The 22,852-nt window shown below is 37.8% G+C and overlaps 1 protein-coding gene and 1 pseudogene across 3 annotated transcripts in view; one reads left to right on the top strand and one right to left on the bottom strand.

The window, feature by feature from the left end:
* The window catches only part of LOC134804403 (nicotinamide riboside kinase 1-like), a 133,086-nt gene that overhangs the window by 75,836 nt on the left and 34,398 nt on the right, over window positions 1-22,852 (bottom strand). The gene's annotated exons all lie outside the window — the stretch shown is intronic.
* On the top strand, window positions 202-22,373 carry LOC134804171 (carboxylic ester hydrolase-like; annotated as a pseudogene).

The raw sequence follows: 22,852 nt of genomic DNA, 5'->3' as shown, positions 1-22,852 counted from the left end.
TAATATGGAGCAACTTGAACGCTAATACTCACACACACTTCAAAGTATTTGAAGTTATAACACACTCGTCTTTCTTTATTTTGCTGGTAAAGTAGATGTGATTTGAATGTAGGTATTATTGTAGTTACCACGATAATGTTCGCATCGCTTACGTTACGACCACCGGTTCACCAGTCAGGTTCACGCAGCTGAGTGAGCGACACCGTTTGAAGAAACGAGTACTTATTATAATTCTTTTTAAAGTTTGTTAAATTTTAAATTAAGTGAGGTAGCAGTATGATTAGGGTACTGCTGCTGTGTGCTGTAGCGTCGGGTGCGCTGGCCGACCACCTCCATCACCCAGGTTTTTTTTTTTTATTTTTTTTTTATTTAACATACACACAACCATCTTTACAGGCTATCCTAATTCGACAGTATGGAATTTTAACACACAAGAAACTAAACAACATAGGTACATTATTACAAATTACAGTAACACAATACATATAACGTGGCCTTTGTGAATTCGTTCGAAGAACAAAAAAAAACAAATCTAACTCGATCGCTACTCGATTAAGGGTCCGAATTGCGCGCGTAAAGGGGGCCTGGCGAAGGAGTTCGAGCGCGCGGCTCGGCCAGCAGGCTCGGCCGCCGCCGCCGCCACACATACCGATCTGGTACTTTCAAACGCACCTCTGCACTCCAGGATTGCACAACTTCCCTCGTACCAACTTAAATATATATGAAGCTAGCCCCAGTTCCCTTCTAACTTCAAGTTTATTGTATCCTACCATTCCTAACACGAACAATGTAGGATACATTAATGGATAAAAAGGGTATACTCCGTATAATTTTAAATATATAAACCTAATAAATTTATTTTGAATTCTTTCCAACATTAGCCTATATTTCGACTCGTGTGGACTCCAGATGGCCGTATTACCCTCTAGATGGCTCCTGACAATTGCCTCGTACAATACACGTATCGCATTGATGTTAGTAAACGCATGAGCCTGTCTCATCACAAACCCCAGATTTCGGAAAGCCCTTTTACATACTGAAACAATATGGTCTCGAAAGGTAAGGTCGGACTTCAGCAGCACCCCTAAGTCCTTCACTTCTTCAACGCGTTGCATCGGTGTCTCTTCTAACACATATTGGTAGCAAATAGGATTCCGAGATCTGGTGAATGAGAGTATGGCGCACTTTTCCGCGTTGAAATGTAGCTTGTACGTTTTACTCCATTTAACCACTCGATGTATGTCCTCTTGTAATTTAATACAGTCAGAGCTGTCATTGATTCTGCAGACAAGCTTGAGGTCATCAGCAAAGAGTAGACAAATGGAGTCTCTAACAACGTCAGGAAGGTCATTTATCATTAAAATGAACTCTAAGGGACCCAAATTGCTCCCCTGACTTACGCCAGACCTCGTGAAATATGGTTCTGACACGTGATCAGCACAGTCCACATACTGGCGCCTGTTACTCATATAGCTGGCAAAGAAAGTAAGCGTATGCGGAGTGAAACCCGCGTTTGCCAATTTCACGAGTAAGATATCAAGGTCGACGGTATCAAATGCCTTCCGGAAGTCGAAGTACGCCACGTCCACCTGGTCTCCTGCATCCGGGTCAAACAGATCACTGTGTTATGTCTTTCCTGTAGACATACACAAGAGTTAAGGGCTATAAAGGTTAATTTTCTTATTTAATCCTTATCCACCTGAAAAGGTCCTCCTTTTATTTAAAGAACTATGATAAAATCATTGCTTACATGCCCACAAGCTGTTAACTATTGCCCACAGGAGAGAAAAATGTACTGTTCGCGATAACACACTAGTTTTCTCTCCTGTGGGCAATAGTTAACAGCTTGTGGGCATGTAAGTAATGATTTTATCATAGTTCTTTAAATAAAAGGAGGACCTTTTCAGGTGGATAAGGATTAAATAAGAAAATTAACCTTTATAGCCCTTAACTCTTGTGTATGTCTACAGGAAAGACATAACACAGTGATCTGTTTGACCCATCCATTGCCGGCACTATATTGACCAGGTTAATGTTACTGTTACCAATTTTCTAGGGCAACTTCAAGAAATCAAAGGCACATTCAAAATTCGGGATTTAGGGTAAAAAATCGGGAAACTTAATAAATATGTAGGGGCAAGAGCTGTACCTGTGGACGGTTGTACCGTTGGACATCATTTTCGAGCGTATAATATTGACGAATATATATTATGTTCTTATTTATATATTTCGGGGATCTCGGAAACGGCTGTAACGAATGCGATGAAATTTGCTATATATGGGGGTTTTTAGGGGCGATAAATCGATCTAGCTTGGTCTTATCCCTGGGGAAACGCGCATTTATGAGTTTTTATATGTTTTCCGAGCAAAGCTCGGTCTCCCAGATATTGTATTACTAACACTAGGTACCACATTTATAAAATTGTACAGAGATATTATTTTTCGGCTTTGAAAAAAAATATGCCAATACCGAAGTAAATTTTTATCCTCATAATATAAATGTCTTTTTGTGAATTCGATAAATGATACAAGTATGTGTACACACAATAATTTTCAAGGTTTCATTGTTGTTTTCGCATTTCACCAGGTGTTTTAATGATGACTAGGTATAGTATGGTTTAAAAAAAGGAGATACGAATAATATGTACAGTCAGTTGCAGAGAAAAGTCGGATTAAAATTATAAAAACGCTCTAAAATATGTACCCACTATGTTGGCTCCGCTAGGCCCCTACAATAGGTACTAAAATATTTTTATTTTGTTAACCGATTTGATGCCTTATTTTTACACCATCCTTTCAAATGTCCTCAGCAAAGCCCGAGTGTCCGACCAAGCCGTCGGCTCCCGGCCCCGTGACCGTGACGCCGGCGGGTGCGGTCCGCGGCTCGTGGATGGACTCGCGGCTCGGCCGCCGCTTCCAGGCCTACCGCGGCATCCGCTACGCGCACCCGCCCGTCAGAGAGCTAAGATTCCAGGTCTCTAATTTACGAGTCTCTCTCTCTAACGTATAAAGAACATAATTTATTTTCCAATTTATATACACAATTGAGTTAAGCGTGAAAACCATCTATGATTTAATATTGAATCTGAGAATATTGGTTTAATGCAATTAAGAAATAGTATGTTTCTAGCCACCGGTAGACATGGTAGAGTACTCTTCTGAAGTAGAAGCGAGTCAGGAAGGCCCGGGATGCCCGCAGCCAGCGCGTCCCGGCAAGTACCCCATGGACGAGGACTGTCTACGGATCAACGTCTACACTCCGGATAACAATAGGTACCTAATATGTACATATACACACAAAGTCGCATAAAAGTAGGGAGACCGAGGTGAGTTGTGACAGAGGAGAGTTGTGACATTGTCGATTGTTTGGAATCTATGAACTAAAAACTAGGTCGCAATAGCGCGCGTTTGTTAGTTCAAGTTGCGAGCTAACCAAACGCACACTGTTGCGAGCTCACTAACAGTTATTAGGTTCCCAAAAATCGACAATGTCACAAGTGTCACAACTCTCCTCTGTCACAACTCACCTCGGTCTCCCTACTCGTTTAGAAATACTGTAACTGTTGCTAAAAAGCTTTTAAAAAAATGTGCTTTGCTATTTTTATAGTTCACGCAAGTTGCCAGTGGTAGTGTTCATCCATCCTGGTGGCTTCTACTCGTTCGCCGGCCGCTCTGATCTCTTCGGTCCGCACTATCTACTAGATCGCGACCTGGTACTTGTCACTCTCAACTATCGCCTTGCGTCTCTCGGTAAGGATATACTTATTTGTAGTAATGAACCCGTATCAACCAGTGTCCAACCCGTTTCTCCCTGTAATAACAACCGCCCGTTTACCACCAAACCATCTCTGTTGATCACCACTAAAGCAAGTTGGCAAGGACTCCTGGTGCACCGAATTTTTTAAAGGATCAAGATGAATTTGATTAATGTTAATGGACATTCCGTGATCTAGTTCGATTCTCAGTTAATATGTACATGTAAGTAACGTTTCTCGAGACGCTATCACGCAATTCCTTACTTTTTCAGGTTTCTTGGCTACTGGCGATGCAGCAGCGCCCGGTAACAACGGCTACAAGGACCAGGTGTCGGCGCTGCGCTGGGTACAGCGCAATATAGCTGCGTTCGGCGGTGATCCGGGGAAAGTGACCATCTCTGGGTGCAGTGCTGGATCTAGGAGCGTCATACTGCATATGATATCGCCGATGTCTAAAGGTAGGATTTATTATTTAACACTTTATCAATTTTCATTTTGTGCCTTTTTAGCGACACAAATAGAGGGGTGTTATAAATATGTTTGACGCCAATGTCTGTCTGTCTGTCGTCTGTCTCTCATGATGGACCGATTTCAATGCGATTTTTAAGTGAAAGCGAGTTTACTTGCGATAGTTCTTAGCTATGTATGATAGAAATCGTTCCAGCAGTTTGAAGAGTATCAGCTCTTTTCCAAAATGATGTAGGTAAGGCATTTTTGGCATAAAATGGATTTTTTTGGCATATAATAGCATAAAGTTTTTTTTTTAAATGTAATATTTATATTTTTTAGGTACCTATTATATTTTTTACGAGGTTTCCTTAAAATGTTGACTTTGCATTCAGGCTTGTTTCACCGTGGAATCGCGATGTCAGGCTCTCCAGTAGGGAAGGTCGCCGTGTTACCGCACCAGTTCGACCTGGCGCAGAAGCAGGCTGTCCTGCTTAACTGTCCCACAAACTCCTCGCGCGCCATCGTCGACTGCCTGAAGACCAAGACCTGGCAGGAGATTGGCAATTCACTGAACGGCTTCTGGACTGATGTAGGTTTCTTAAAAAGTCTCGCTTAATGTGCAGTGGGTTCAGTGAGCTGAGTTTTTGAAAAATCGTAGCACTTTTTTAGATTATAGGTTGCTAAAAATAGGAATAACAATCTTGAGGACTTTCTCTAGTAACTTCGTCGATTTGAAACCTGATTAGGTAAACAACTTTCGACATAAAAAAATCACGAACATTAGGTCTAAAACGCACCACTAAACATTTGTAACTATTTTTGCACAATATTCTTTCTAACAATGCGTGACTTGTTTTTGATCGAACTCATCATTTCTGTTTTTTACTAACTAACAATAACAATTCAATAACAATGGTATCCGTGATCCCCGGCACGCACAGCCGTCCGCTCAGTGCTCAGCAAGCTGCGTTCGGAGAAAGACCTGATGTCAAAGCGCCTAAGGTTGCCATGCATTATACATATATTCAAATGCGACTGTTTCAGGATACAGATGCTGTTAGTTTTTGGACCGCCGTCGTGGAACCTGACGTAGGGCAACCGCGGTTCCTTGCCGTGCAACCTGATGAGGCTGTCCGCCAGGGGCACTTGCACGCCGTACCACTGCTTATAGTTCTTTTGGAAGGCATTTGGTAGGTTCATTTATGTACCCTACTTTAAAATATTGATACAACTTAAGCTCTAATAAACGCTGTAAAAACACAAAATAGAGCGATTAATGCTCTATTTTGTGAGAGCATTAATCCCTTTACAAAATAAAAGCAGTTTCACAAACTTAAAAACGGCGAATGTTCTGTTAAGCCGGATCCAGACGGGTGTAACGTTTAATGTAGATTAGGTACGTTCTTACGACATAATTTGCTAGGCGATGGATTACATTACACGTTACAGTCAGTCTGGACCCGGCTTTACAAGTGAATGCTCAAGTGTATATTTCTATTTTTAATATTTCAGCCGTGACCAAGAATAAAACACGACGAGACCGTATGAACACTGAATGGGAGAAGATCGCGCCAGTATCGTTCGCGCTGCCGGAACAAAACTCTTCAGCGGCCAGTCGCCGACTCAGACAAGCGTATCTCGGCGACAAACCCATAGATGATACGCCTGAAAGCAACAGGGCTCTAGGGAAGTTGTATGGAGACAGCTGGATTGGACTGAATGTGCATAGGTATTTACGAGAACATAATTAATAAGGCTTTTTCAGTCTTAGAATTATTCCGGATTAAACACCACTGTGAACAATATTGCTTTGCATTTCTCACTTTGAATAAAGGCACCTAAATTACCTACTGAATTTTATATACGTAGATATTTCTTAGACCACTCTTTGGTAGTGAGATTTAACTCGGATTACCTATAACATAACACATCCATTACACGTCTCCAAATGATATTTAACTAGGTACTTGTTATATTTTTCCGTTTAAGACATTTTATACAGTGTGGAAATTATATGTCGGGCCCTGGAGGGAAACTACCTTAAATTCCTAAGTTGGCTCATTTTACTTAAAGGAGACATTCCTTTATTTTTAAAAAGAAACAAAACTGCATCCAAAGATTTTTTAAATTCGCTTTTCTCGACCGGGAATCGGACCGAGTAAAACTTCCAAAAAATAAACACGCTATTTTTTTCTACTAGTCGATACAGTTAATGTTAATGATAACATTTCTCCAAGAAACATTAGGTCTTACACTCGTCTGTCGTACAAAATATCCATAAAATCGAATATTTAGTACCCAAGAATATTTTTAGACAAGCAAAATTGAAGAAAAAAAAGAAAAATCTTTGAATGCAGTTTTATTTCTTTTTAAAAATAAAGGAATGTCTCCTTTAAGTAAAATGAGCCAACTTAAGGATTTAAGGTAGTTTCCCTCCAGGGCCCGACATATCTTTCCACACTGTATACCTACCTATTTAATTGTAGAATGGCAAACCTGATGTGCCGCCACTCTCCCCAACCCGTGTGGTACAGCGTCTTCAGTTACGTCGGCAACAACAGCTTTTATCAAGATCCGACCACCCATAAACCCAGGGGTAAGTGTCTTTGCACTTCCACACGTTTTTGTTTTTCCATTTTATTTAATAATCAAACGAACTTACCTGTGAAGTTTGATTACAATTATACGAGTATCCAAATCCAAGACAACAATATAATTTACTGAGCAGCAGTACATGGAATCATGCCGTCCTTGTCACACATTTTAGAGATATAATATTTAAAAAACAAGTTTGCACTGTCCCTCTCACTCGCTACGCTATCATCCCCCGCCATCCCACTCCGACACCGCTCCTCAGATACCCGTCATTATTTTAGAGTGAATCTTTTTGTGTTATGCACGGAGACTATTTTATTTTAATTTTCGGGGTTGGGGGGCGGGACTTTGTTGTCTTGGATTTGGATACTCGTATAATTGTAATCAAACTTCACAGGTAAGTTCGTTTGATTATTAATTATACTTCCTATCCAAATCCAAGACAACAATATAATTTACTGAGCAGATGTTCAGAGCCTTGTATCTAAATACAGATGCGAAAATAAAATGAAATATCGATATAAAATCAGTAAGTTACGTATACCGTTACTGATATTACTGATTTCAGCTGAAGAGAACAACGTGTCTCATAGGAGGTACATATTAATTTATACCAAACATTTGTAATTATGTATCTACCTACAAATGTAATTTTATGTAGATACAGTGAAACCTGGTTAAGTGGGACCTGGATAAGTGAGAAACCTCTATAGCTGGGACTCATGGTGCGGTCCCGACACTTTAGCACTGAATTACCTCTGTTAGTGAGATAAAACTAACCTCTATAACTGGGATTAGTTGTTGTGATTTTATAGTCACATTTACCTCTATAATTGAGACAGAGAGTGTATTTTACCTCTTTTACTGAGACTATATTTATAAGATTACATTTTCCTAATTGTTTTTTTTTTTAATTTTATACGAATTACCTCTGTAACTGAGATAACGTCAATCTATGACCTCTCTAACTTGGAATTTTATCTATTTCCGTATTTTTACTAACTCTTAGTCTATCCACAAATTCCGCATTTGCTTAATTGTGTCTTTTAAACGACTTCAAGTTTCATATAGTTACTTTATGTAGTTAAAACTATCGTAACGAAAGCTGAAATATTGATAAGTAACAAAAATAAACAAATTTTCATTTAATAAATTTCTAAGACGCAATGAAGTCCGTATCAAATTTAATTGAAAAAATCTATCCTTTGGAAAATCATTCAAAATAAATTCAAAGAAATATTGACACAGACTTAAAAAATATTTAGGGACATGGATTATTTTACCTTAACATTTAAAGATAATTACAAAATACCTTATTAACCACCTCTATAACTGAGATATATCCTCTATTCTCACCTCTATTAATGGGACCCTCTGTAAATGAGACAGAAATGTATTTGTACCTGGCTAACTGAGAGCCTGGGTAAGTGGGATACCTCTTTAAGTGAGACAAATCTGGTCGTCCCTTGAAGTCTCACTTATCCAGGTTTCACTGTATATATATCATAATAATATTATATTATAATGATGGGCGTCATTAATTAACTTAAATTATTATTCTTAAATTACTTGAATCAATATTCCTTTGTGGTGAAAGTCAAAAACAAAAAAGTAGGTATAAAACTTTCTTTGGTTACATTGTAATACCTATTGGTAAGTTGTTTAAATGTAATTTTGCCATTGCTTATGTAAGTACTTAAACCATGACGCCATTGAAAGGTGTGTTCAATCTTTAGTTAGCTCTGAATCAATATTGCACCCATTATAATTATTGATATTTCAATTTCATTAAAATACGAGTACACAATGTTTTAATTTTCAAGATTATAATAACTTCAACGGTTGAGGATGTGTGTTTTCTGTCAGACACTATACTTATAAATAAGCCGTTTTGTATCATTTAGATTTTTCCAACCACTCACTGGATGTAATTATTTTATGCGTTATGATTTAACTATGAATGCGTGTCTTTTTAAGTATTGACACTAAAATATAACTTTATGACACTTTGCAATGAATAAGTATTCAATACAACAATAAATACCCTCTTCTATACACAGCTTATAGATGTGGGTAAAGGAGATTTTTCTTCATTGCAAGGTTGTCATTGAAATCAAGTTTCTATACTTTTAGACTAAGTCCGGACAACGACTAGTAGAAAATCCTGTAGGTGTTGTTTTGAAACTTATCATTTTTCAAATTTTCAATTATAATTCAGCTTTAAAATATACATTTATATAGTTGGTCAAACCAATTTGTCAGTCAGTAACAACCAGGAAAACTATACTCATCTTTTTCTTTTGGGTACTAGTACTAGTGTAAGACAAAGATAGTATGATTCTCTCTGTCCTTGATTGAAATGAGACAGTCACATTCTCAAACAATATGTAAATAGCTAAATAATATATATAGATAGACTACCTTTATTAATAAATAAGTCGTCTTTCTTTACGTATCTTACGTATCTGACCGATGACGACTACACGTGATACAAGTGGTAAGTAAACTTTGGTAGATTGTAATGTAGGTAGGTGTTAAATTATGATATTATATTTGTGGACGAAATATAAGGCTTTTACTTGAAATTTAACTTTCAAGGAGTAACTTATAGTAACATTTTTTAACGTTACAATAAGACTGTGCAGCGTGCACAGTATTCTTGTGATACCTACACAACCAACAATAATATGTTCTATTTAATAAATCGGATAGAAATATAAAAATTAGGTGAGTTGACCGTGACGTCACGATGTAAATGTTTTATATTATTTATTATGTTTTTATATAAATTCCATATTATTAGCAAACCGTTTTGACAGTTCAAAAAAAAGTAGGAAAATACCCTATTATAACTGTACAGCAAGACAATATGACAACCTAGAGCATTTAAATTAATGACAATATTTAATTTTATTATTTTTTAAGGATATCAATCCTTTATTGCGATTGTCAATCTAGCTATTTAGCGAAAGCGATTCATGTAACAGGTTACAGCATTTAACTCTGGTTGCATGGTTGTACAATTGTGCATATTGGTTTTCAGCTGAGGTTTCCAGCGTTGATTTCGCGTCGTGGGATGTATGCATCAACCACGGCGCAGCCCTTGTTAGTTGCGGCGACGACGGTCCCCTGAAGTTTAGAGCCGAGATAACCAGTAAGCAAATCGTACTGGATTTGTTACGAGTAGGTAAATCGGGCTCGTTGAGATGGTATATATTTGACTGCAGGTCAAATATTGAATGCAAAATCGTTTAAAGGGTTACATATAAATAAATAAAATAAATAAAAAAGCCTTTTATTCCAACTCATTACTAACTAAAGTTTACAAACTAAGGTTACATATAACTTATTTTTAATATTTACATAATACAATTTATATCTTTACTTTTTATTTGAATGAGCGGACCTCCTCGTGAGTAAAGGCCTCTCCCAGTTTGCGCCAGCTCTCTCTGTCTTGAGCCTTGGTGTGCCAGTTGCTAGAGACGTGCTTTGTTATGTCCTCTATCCATCTTGCCTGTGGTCGCCCTTGTCTGCGTTTGCCTGGTGGTCCTTTCCAGAGCGTCGTTCTCTTCGTCCACCTTGTATAAGGTAGCCTAGCTACATGTCCTGCCCATTTCCACTTCATGTTTATGCAGTGTTCTAGGGCATCTACGATCTTGGTTTTTTCTCTTATTTCTGAGCTTTTTATTTTGTCTAACCGTTTTATTTTTAATATACTTCGTTCCTGTGCTCTCTGGCAGGTTCTAATTTTTTGTTTAATATCATTTGTGTATGTCCAGGTTTGGCACCCATAGCTTAGACATGGTAGTAAACAGGAGTCTATGACTCTTTTTTTCAGTGGCATCGGTATAGGGCTTTTTAGAATGTCTTTTAGACTCCAGAATTTACACCATGTTTTTGTGATTCTTCTGTCTAATTCTTTCTCATTTCGGTCCTTATCGAATGAAATTTGTTTTCCTAGGTAGATATAGTCTTTCACGTACTCGATTACCTCGTCTTGTATGTGTATTGGTCGTTCTTTTCCGTTTGTTATTATTTTTGTCTTGTTCAAGTTCATTTCCAATCCGATTTCATGGCTAATTGAGTGTAAATTTGATATCATATTTTGTAGTTCCAGTGCGCTGTTCGATAAGATTGCAATGTCATCAGCAAAACAAAGGTAACTGAGGTATCTGCCGTTTATGCTGACGCCCTTTCTTTCCCACTTTAGATTTTTCATTATGCTGTGTAGTACGGCAATGAACAGTGTCGGAGAGAGTGGGTCACCCTGCCTCACTCCTCTCTGTATTTTAATTGTTTTGCCTGTGCTCTCTAGTCTTATTTTGCTTGTTGAGTTAAGGTAAATATTTTTGATGATCTCTATGTATGTTTTAGGTAGTTCATATTCATGTAAAGCTTTCCATATTGCATCATGTGAAATAGTATCAAAAGCTTTCTTGAAGTCTATAAATGCTATGTATACTGTTTCATTAAACTCTGAGTGTTTTTCTATGACTTGCTCTATTGTCTGAATATGGTCCATTGTAGAGAAACCTTTGCGGAAGCCGGCTTGTTCTACTGGCAGTTGGTTTTCTATAGCAGGGGAGATGCGTTTCTGAAGACAGGATGAAAAAAGCTTGTACAGGTTTGACATTAAGCTTATAGGCCGGTAATTGGAGATGTCAGCGGGGTTGCCTTTTTTGTACAAAATTATAATTTCTGATGTCGTCCATTGGTCAGGAACTGTTTTTTGCCTGAGAATAAGATTGAAGAGGTGTGCTAGATAGGTGTACATTTTTGTACCTGAAGCTTTTAGGTGTTCATTTGTTATCCCGTCGCTGCCTGGGCTTTTTTGTGCTTTCAGTTTTTTTAGTGCTAACAAAATCTCTATTTCATCGAACCATTTGATGTGTGCAATTTCCATGTTTTCAGTTTGACATGATGGCGCTGATATGTATGGGGTTTCCTTTTTTGAGTAAAGTTCTTTGTAGAAGGTTGTCGCAGTTTCCAGTATTTTACTTCTTATGTTGGAAGTTTTTCCATTTGATTCCAATTTTGGTACCCATGGTTTTGATTTGTTGAGTTCCTTAAAAGCTTTTTTTGTACTTCCATTTTTCGTTAGGCAATTTTCTATTATTTTTAATTTATGTTCTTTGTAGTCTTTTCTTATTGCTTTATTTACTTGTTTATATAATAGTGAGAGTTTTGCTTTGTCTTCTCTAGAAAGTGGATTTTGTTTCTGTAGGTTGTGTCTTTCGTTTATTAGGATTTGAGTTTCCCTTGATATTATTCGGTTGTTCAGTTGATTTGTCTGCTTGATGCTAGTTATGCTGGATATACTCTTTAATAGACAATTCTCAAGCTTGTCATAGAATGGTTGAATGGGGTCATTGTCGGTCATGGGTAACTTTATTAATTGGCTTTCTAGTTTTTCTTGGTATTTATTTTCTTCGTCTTTTGAAAGCAGGCAGTTTATTTTATTTGAGTATGATTTACGACTTCGTTTCAGCCCTTTTATCACATAAGTTGACCTTAGCAGTCTATGGTCTGAGTTAAATTTAATGTTTAGGACTTCATAATTTTCAAATTGCCGAATATTTTTGGATATAATGTAGTCAATTTCGTTTTGTGTCTCTTTATTAGGTGATATCCAAGTCCATCTCTTGCTGTTCCGTTTTTTAAATAGTGTGTTGATAATTGTTATTTTATGTTTCATGGCAAATTGTATCAGTTTTTGACCTCTGTCATTTCTTTTTCCAAAACCGTATTGTCCGGTAGCCACTTTTTCTTCATGTTTAACTTGTCCAATTTTTGCATTGAAATCTCCTAATATAACCTGGTTTTTTCTTGCAGTCAGGATGACGTCATCTAGGTCTTTGTAAAAAGCATCAATCGTATCTTCGCTTGCTTCACTGGTAGGGGCATATACTTGTATCAGAGTTAATGGCGTAGACTCAAATTGTAGATTCAAAATAGCTATTCTGTCTGAAATTCCTTCAAAGCTTATAATGTTGCTTTTAAATTGTTTCTTGATAAGGAAGCCAACTCCATACTTGCCTACTGTTTCTCCATAGTGACAAAATACATTTGTGTCATCCTCTGCTATTGTGTAGCCTTGTCTTCTTATTTCTGCTAATCCAATTATGTCATACTTGATTTCAGAAAGTGCATTTTTTAATTCTAACATTTTTTCTTCTGAGGATAGTGTTCTGACATTGTAGGTACATATGTATAGTTTATTCAATTTTCTTGGTTTTCTTGAGGGTTGTACTGGGAGGTTGTCGTCATACTCTCCCGTGGGGACGAGCCGTAGTGGGAGATTTCTGTCATGGTTGGTGTTTGACAGCGAAGGTGAGGTTTTTGGGTTACATATATCTCTTTCCATATATTGTTCACTCGTCATACAGCACTGTTTGTGTACATTTTGTTAACAGGATTTTAGGCTGCATTAATACCAATTAAATTACTTCAACATAACTAAAATCTCCTCTGTATTTCACATACGTAAAGCCACATCATCACTATTAAAGTGGAGTCAACATAAAGATCTGGATACAGACTATGACAAGTACATTACATTGGCATCAACACTGTTACAGTGGAGCAACGTTATATATCTTTGACTTAGTTTACAACGAGCAAAGCGTCTGCAGACCAAACATACCGAAGAGCGTAAAGACCGAAGAACGAAGTGACTGAAGAACGAAGTGATCGAAGAGCGAAGCGGCTGAAGAGCGTAGCATCCGAAGAGCGAAGCGACCGAAGAGCAAAGCGACCGATGAGCCAAATGAACGAAGCAATCGAAGAGCGAGTCAATCATTATTATGTAGTTTTCGATATTACGCAATAATCATCATAAATCTACAACACAATTACTGTGGAGTAAATATAGCCTCCTCACTATTAAAGTGGGGCAAAGTTACCCTCAGCGCCGTTAAAGCGGAGTTTTCGACACAATTAATGTGGAGTAAAGATAGCCACTTCACTATTAAAGTGGGGCAAATTTAGCCTCAACGCTGTTAAAGCGGAGCTCTCGACACAATTATTGTGGAGTAATGATGGCCTCTTCACTATTAAAGTGGGGCAAAGTTACCCTCAACGCTGTTAAAGCGGAGTTCTCGACACAATTAATGTGGAATAAAGATAGCCACTTCACTATTAAAGTGGGGCAAATTTAGCCTCAACGCTGTTAAAGCGGAGCTCTCGACACAATTATTGTGGAGTAATGATGGCCTCTTCACTATTAAAGTGGGGCAAATTTACCCTCAACGCTCTTGAAGCGGAGTTCTCGACACAATTAATGTGGAGTAAAGATAGCCTCTTCACTATTAAAGTGGGGCAAATATAACCTCAACGCTGTGAAGGCGGAGCTCTCCACACAATGATTGTGGAGTAATGATAGCCTTTTCACTATTAAAGTGGGATAAATTTTGTCTCGACATCTCGTTTTTAACTAAATATTTATGTGATATGAATTTTAATTTATACGTGTTAATTAATGTGCAATATTATAAACTCTCCTTTTGTCATTTACTTTTATTTGGTAACACGTTTAATACCGAGTACCTACCTGTTTGATGATCATCTTGTTGCATAGTATACCTAAGCTTGTAAAGTACTCACTCTACTTAAACTACCAAATTCTGAATCCCAGTTGTCATTAGAAGGTTTTACTTATATTTCCGATACGATTTACGCATGGGTTAACGATCCTCGACGCTATTGTACTAGCGCAGTATTATTATTGGACGTAGTCCGTAATATTACACTAATCAAGTACCCATTCTGTCCATGATTTATTTCATTCTAAAATTACATTGAGTTGATAATGTGCAAGTATATAAAAAAAATTATGTAAGCACATTCATGAGGTTTACACGTACAAAGATAAACTTTTTCACACTTGGTACGCCTCCGTTATAGAGTAGGTACTATTGTAGAAAGTAACTAATAACTGGCTATGTGATGTTTAGCATATTATAGCATTGGTACTTAATACTGTCAATCAAGAATGTCTAGTTATCACAAAGCAGGAGATTAACTGATGAGCAAAGGGAGGCGACCACACCAACTGGACCCAAGACTCGACGATACCGCGATGTGCGATTAAAGGAAGTACCTAATCCGTTTTAATCCTTACGATCCATTCACTATGTCGGTATCGGAGCACGCATAGCGCGTGCTGGTTGTATACATCGGTTACTGGCATTAAACACTTTAAACAGTCGGTCAAACTATTCTTCAAGTATCTTGTAGATTGTGTATTTAATGAATTTTATTCAGTTTACATATAAATGTAGGTACCTGTAGGTATCTTCATAAGATGGTAATTAAACTTGTTGGTTACAGAATATGTATACTTGCACAAAGACACATTTGCTACCGTTCATAAGCACTTATTACCAATCGGCAAGGATTAAATATTGGTACCTATCTTTTTTATTACACGGTAGGGTAGATCGGACATGGCCGTTTTCTTGAAACGTTTACGTAGTACGTATAAATACCTATATAAAGTTTATTCAATTCAGATATGGTTTGTATACTAGTATACAGTATATAAAATCTGTAGGCGAAAGCATGTCAATATAATATAATAATATAGTGTTCGCATTCGTAAACAACTTACTGAGCGAACATTACATAGTATGAATGTACCATTTTTTATTCAAAACATGAAATGTAAGTAATATCTACATATTACTATAACCTTTAGATTTTGGATTAGTCATATAACTGGGTTAAAGTTCATTGTGTGATTTATTTATAGCTCCGTACTTATTTTATTCTAAAAATAAGGTAGTTGTAACAAGTGATTTCGTACGAACGCAAAGATTACGTACTTAGTTGATTTCTTAGGTAATGAGTTTATCACGCTAAATGAAAATACGATTACAAATTAAAGTATACCAGCCATGTCAAGAATTGTAAACGAGACTAGACTTGCCGTGCCGAAAAAACATTCATTTTTCGCACGGGGGTACGGCGGCGGCCGGCAGTACAAATAATGTTTTAATTCTATAATTATTATCATTCAGCGCACAATAGACATATTAAAATTACTCACCCTAACTTCATCAATCGAAACACACACACAGATATTTAGAGGAACACTATTTTGGCGAAAATACGTGTGACTCGGACTAACACAAAAACATGTAATGACGGGTATCTGAGGAGCGGTGTCGGAGTGGGATGGCGGGGGATGATAGCGTAGCGAGTGAGAGGGACAGTGCAAACTTGTTTTTTAAATATTATATCTCTAAAATGTGTGACAAGGACGGCATGATTCCATGTACTGCTGCTCAGTAATAGTACATTATTGTCGAGGCTCGGAAGTAGCTACTTGCAGGCTGAGGATTCGTTTTAAACGGACGACCTTGGGAGTCCGTTTAATTGAATCCGAAGCCAGCAAGTAGCCTTCCAGCCGAGTCATATATAGTGCTTTTCTCAAAAATGGTGCAACAAATATAAATATCATAGAAATATTTTACAAAAGCAACTTTCTTACGTATATATTTTCACAGAAAAAAGTAGAAACAATTGAAAAAATTAGCTTTGCCGCCTTTTTATTTTTTTAATAAAAAAATAGAAGTGTATTTTTCTGCCGAAAATACGCCAACCTATTTGAGACAGCTAAATAGTCGCGGTACTAATCATCTGTTTGGCTGTTTAATGGGCCTGTGCCTTCATTTGATATGGCCATTTCAACTTTTAAAAAGTTTGGAACTCGACAAATAATGGAATTTGTATGCAACATTGCAGTCCCAAAATCGAGACTGCAATGTTTTTAACTTTTTAATTTTTGACTGACCATAAACTACGCGCTTCGCAACCTATTTTTTAAACGGCAAAGTCGACTTTGCCGTCCATTTTTGAGAAAATTATATTGTTGTCTTGGATTTGGATAGGAAGTATAATTTCATATTATGATGCTTATTTTGCGCAATGTGACAAAACATTTTGCACTTTTTTTAACCGACTTCCAAATCTCAAAAGGAAGTTATCAATTCGGTTGTATGTTTTTTTTATGCGTGTTACTCCATATCTCCGTAATTTCTGGACAGATTTTGAAAATTCTTTCTTTGATTCTAACTATACAGGGTGATCAATCCAAATGGGTCAGTAGGGAGAAGTCAGAAACTACAAGAGATAGCGAAATCTGGTCTTAGGAACCATGGCGTCAATTTTAGATTTAATAATAATGGCATTCAATTTTTTTTTAATCTATCATACATAACCGGGATTCGAACCTGGTCAATATTTTTTATGTAATCGCGTGTAGTATTTGTTTGTATGGCAACTTTTAAACGATGCGTGATAGGTGGAGGGTGCTCGACCAAATATCATAGAGGGCCCCGAGACAAAACAAACTACATTAAAAAAAATTCAAAATGGCCGACTTTTTTTTAATTTTTTCAAGTTGGTCCGAGCGCGCTGAGATTTGGCATGCGGCGAGCCTGGGAGACAAAATTACCATGTCAAAAAATTTTTTTGGAAAAATCCAAAATGGCGGCGGACACGGGCAAAGTTAAATTTCCAAGTAGGTAGGTAGGTAGTAAGCGAGCCCGAAGGGCGAGCTTCAAGCCGGGAGGCCGAAGGCCGACCCCGGCGGAGGGCCGAAGGCCCGGAGGCCCCACCCCGACTCCCAAAACGCGAGGCCGAAGGCCGAGCTGCGTGAATGCGGTGCTTCCAAGCGTTCTACCAAGTCAACTGTCTTGATGAGCGAAGCCGGCGGGCCGAATGCCCGACGGCGAAGCATCGAGGCTTGCGAAGGCCGAAGGCCGATCTCCGCGTAGGGCCGAAGGCCCGAAGCGTCACACGAGAGGGGGAAGTTGGAGCTTAAACACGACCCAACTCTTTTCCTATTGGGAGTCGGGGTGGAGGCTCCGGGCCCTTGGCCTTCCGCCGGGGTCGGCCTTCGGCCTCCCGGCCTGAAGCTCGCCCTTCGGGCTCGCTTAACCTACTTGGAAATTTGACTTTGCCCGTGTCCGCCACCATTTTGGATTATTCCAAAAAATTTTTTTGACATGGTAATCTTGGGCCCCCAGGCTCGCCGCATGCCAAATCTCAGCGCGCTCGGACCAACTTGAAAAAATAAAAAAAAGTCGGCCATTTTGATTTTTTTTTAATTTAGTTTGTTTTGCCTCGGGGCCCTCTATGATATTTGGTCGAGCACCCCCCACCTATCACGCATCGTTTAAAAGTTGCCATACAAACAAACAACAAGAATATTGACCAGAATCCCGGTTATGTATGATAGATTTAAAAAAAATTGAATGCCATTATTATTAAATCTAAAATCGAAGCCATGGTTCCTAAGAACAGATTTCGCTATCTCTCATAGTTTCTGACTTCTCCATACTGACTCATTTGGATTGATCACCCTATATACTTACAGATTAGTCCCGTTTTTACAATTAAGGGGCTACCCCACGCCAATGACCTTCGATCTGAATCCCTTAGTTTTCTAATGTTTTTTGTAGCTTATTATATTAACAGCAACGGCTTTAAGCAATATATTATCCCATATTTACTTCAAAGTTCATTGTCTTCGAGATATTTGGCATCAAAGTTGAACAATTTTAGGCTAAAAAACTGGTTTTCTGGCCATAACTTTTGTGTTAATTAGTTTAAAATTAAAACCCTGGACACGTTTTTCGAGACGTCAAAGACGAACCCAAATATGTAGATTTCGTACATGTAAGATCCTTAACTGCAAACTAGATACGAAAAAAGTGTTTTTTTAGACAATGTTTAAAAAATTCATAAAAAAATAAGTATTCATTTCTTTCTAAATCCGGTGGACAAAACCGGAGATAAAAGATTGAAAAACCGATAACCGTTTGTCTTATAATTCTATCTGTAGTACAAAAAAAGGAGATACGATTCAAAACTTGTCAAAAATCGATGAAAATCTCGGGTAGCCCCTTAAGCAAGTTAAGTTTCTAAGCCACATTTTTGTCAAGCTCGAGTTCTGATGATGGGATCCATGAGGAATCGACAGAAGTCCTCAACTCTTAAAGACATACGTATAGAGATCTTTGTATTTTCATCAGAAAATAAAGTATTTACATTAAAAACTGTCGCATTTGATGAAGTGGAACTGCTGATGGTGATCAGAACGGAACTCTTCAACGACGCATAGTACACGTTTGGCGATTTCAATTTCGACTTGGACTGGGACCCGGACTCGAACCCGGACCTTAGGGGCTACCGCGAAAACCGAGATCCGCAAAGTACGGGGATCTTTCTCTTTTACTCCAATGAAGGCGTAATAAGACTGACAGAGAAAAATGCCCGCAATTTGCGAACTTCGATTTTCGCGGTTATAGCCCTGGTTCGGACTAGAGATGTGCGCCGATGGCAAAATCATCGGCGGCGGCGTCCGATGATTTTTTGACCGGCGGCGGCGGCGTGATCGGCGTGAAATCGGCGTGGCATAATTTTTCATACTGCATGAGAACGTGGCTGTAGAAACTCAATATTAAAGCCTTCTGAGTATTTACTAGGCTATCCAAAACATAGGTATTATGTGTGTTTTCTAAATTATTGCCGAAAATTATATCCCATTATGACACTTGGCAACCATTTATTACCAATACCAACCTAACGGTTACCAACGGTATGTTTAAATATTAAAATAAAAAGGATACTTTAAAACGCTACATTTTAGGCAGTATTTTTACTTACTTTGTAAGCGGAATACAAATAAAACACAAAAAAAATCTTTATAAGTTAAGTCTTAAATCTATGTATATTGACTTTTCCCAGCCGCTGTCGCCTCACCTAGGATTTGTTACGAAATAATGATGGACTACATACTTTACATTTGTCTGAACTGAAGTTTAACAGAAATGTAATTTTAGATTAGATTAAAGATGTCATCGTTTTCGAAAGAAAACATCTCTGGCAGGTTGATTCGCTCAACAGAATGTCTTTGAAGTGTCCCGTTTTATGGAATACTAAGGTCTACTTTGTTTTCTTTACTGCTAGCTTAGTGATGATAGTTGGTGATTTAAGTTCCTATAAGTACCTAGGTATAATTGTTTAAGTATAGCTTATTGCGAAGCTTTAGACAGATTTTTATAATTTTGATTGAAATATACAGGGTGTCCCTAGCCATTGGACAAAGCTGAAATGTACATATGCATTAGGGTATTTAGAACCAGTATACAAAGTATCATAACAATCGGTGAAGCGGTTCCGAAGAAATTAACAAATTACATTATTTTTTACTTTGGAGCAACCTGTATGTGTTAGTAGCTCCTGAGGTAATAAATAGTATGAAACCTTCGACCGTTTTGATTATCTTTTTTATTTATGACATTAATAAGATTCTGAGTATTCTGACTTTTGATAATCATCAATGTCATCATTGCTGCACATTTTCAAACAAATTGTCAAAAGCACTGCCAATGATTAATACAGTATGTTTCTTTTTGTTGTCGATTATTGGAAATAACTTATATATAAAAAAATATTACCGTTAGAGCATTTCTTAAGGGGCCCACTGATTAACAGTCCGCCGGACGGTATCGGCCTGTCAGTTAGAACAACATTTTGACAGTTCCGAACAACTGACAGGCCGATACCGTCTGGCGGACTGTTAATCAGTGGGCCCCTTTAGAAGTAACCCTACGTGGGATTTCAGGGTTTTTCCAATGGCTAAAGTCACGCTGTATATTGTTAAGTACAAGAAGCTGATAATCACCATAAAATTACTAAGAATTGATCGTGTGTAATTTTAAATGAAATTGTATATTATGTGATTAATAAATAAATCATATTTATTTATATTTTAAATTGTATATTATGAGATAAATAAACAAATCATATTTATTTATCACACAATATACAATTTCATTTACGTTCTACAAAAAAGCTGTGTGAAAAAATATCAAATAATAACCTGAGATCCAGAAACTAGATCTTGTTTAAATTAACACTAAATCGTTATCACAGCTAACACCGCAACGACAAAAATGATGCTAAATAATAAGCGAAAAAGCATAAGGATCTTTAAATTATACCTCTGATACTATCTATTCACTACGCAACATGGAATAAGACACGATAGGTATCAAAATTTTCCACGCCGATTATACGCCGGTCAAATTTATCGGCGGCGGCGGCGTGGAAAAATCGTCGGCGGCGGCGGCGCGGCGGCGCGGCGCACATGTCTAGTTCGGACCCGGAGAGTTAGAACTGCGAGCCTTACAGAAACGAAATGCTACTAGATAAGTGAATTAGGTTAGGTATGAACTGCGATCTTCACAGAACCGGACTGCTATCAGAGAAGTGGGTTAGGTTAGGTTAGAACTGCGACCCTTATAGAAACGAAATGCTACTAGAAAAGTGGGTTAGGTTAGGTTAGGTTAGAACTGCGACCCTTCGAAACGAAATGCTACTAGAAAAAGGTGAAATGGATTAATTATACTATTGTAACGTAATTTTTTTTTTTCAGAGCCGGCATCTTAGATAACGTGTCTCTATAGAGATCAATTAAATACCAGACAATAATTAATATAGGTAGCATTTCAAACTGTTTTAAGAAGCTGGTTTTTTTCTTTGAAAAATTATTTAGTTTGATTATATGAACTGAATCAATTTAATTGAATTAGTTGAACTTACTTAGCCGGCAACAACCAGTAACAGCCATTTATAATAAAACTCGGATCCTTCTGATATGTGCAGGCGCGGCGCATCACGACGACACGATCTACGTGTTCTCGCAGAGCTACCTGCGCCCACCGATCAAGGCGCGCTCGCCGCCGCCGCCCGCGCCGCAGGATCACCTCATGGTGCAGCGCATGACCGCCATCTGGTACACCTTCGCTAAATATGGGTAAGAATATTGACAATCATATACTTAGGTACTATATATGTAGTAAACTAAAGCACAAAATATTGACATTTACAGTCACCACCAGATATATCGCAGCGGCTACACCAAACCCCAAATACCTGAACAAAGCCTCTATGACGTTAAAGTGCATGTTGAGATATTTTTGAACAGCTTAGCCGCTCCGATATATCTGCATAGCGACTATACGTGTACGTACTTACCTATTATATTACTGCTCCATAATAGAATTACCTACACACTCTGTTATATATTTACGTTACCTACCATACCTACTTAAGTTGTACGATTGATGTAGCCAATTTGAGTCACTTCAGCCCTTCAACCCCTCGACGGTTAGTTTGGATTTATTTCCCACATGGCGACCAAAAGGTCCTGTAATTGGCTTCCTGTTTTAATCTTGTTGTCTATTGTAAGTTTTAAAGCTGTTGGTTCTCCTAACATAAATAAATAAAAGGTTGATATGTGGTAAGTATAAGTATTAGTAGGTACCGAAATAAATAAAAATATTGTGTTCGGTTGTCTCTGTTTTGATCCACAGTGACCCGAACCCTCGTAAAGGGGAGTTGCCGGAGCTGTCCTCGCTGCACTGGCCTGCCATGAAGCCCGAGGACAGGAAGTACCTTAAGGTGGACCGGCAGTTCTCCGTGCACGAAAAACTGCACGAGAAACAGCTGCAAGTATGGGACGAGATATATCCCATGCAGTATTAAACATTATCTAATGCTAATTTTGTGATAAGTATTTTTATATGCAATTTTATGCGTAGTTTAAATTCTTTCTATGTATTATTATTCTATTATATTTGTTTAATAAATGGGTTTTACAGCCGACGTCAAAGATTTGTCCACGCTTTTCGTCTTTTAACAATATAATTCGGTACGAAAATACAAATATACTTTTGCCTACTGACCGTACTAAATGAGAATCTTAGATACAAAGCATCATGATACGAAATTATAGATGGTCAAGCAAATCTTGTCAGTAGAAAAAGGCGCGAAATTCAAATTTTCTATGAGACGATATCCCTTCGCGCCTACATTTTTCAAATTTGCCGCCTTTTTCTACTGACAAGATCAGCTTGACCAACTTTATTTACGATTTTACAGCTTGGCAAAAAAGAGTAGAAATTAAAAAGTGGCAACACTGTCGTCCCGTTTTCTATATAAATTGGTTTGAAAGTGTCGTCCACTACAGTGTTGCCACT

Source organism: Cydia splendana, chromosome 2 (genome assembly GCF_910591565.1).
Source record: "Cydia splendana chromosome 2, ilCydSple1.2, whole genome shotgun sequence".
Classification (NCBI taxonomy): Eukaryota; Metazoa; Arthropoda; class Insecta; order Lepidoptera; family Tortricidae; genus Cydia; species Cydia splendana.
The sequence above is the reverse complement of the archived record's forward strand: the minus strand, read 5'-3'. Positions and strand labels throughout refer to the sequence as shown.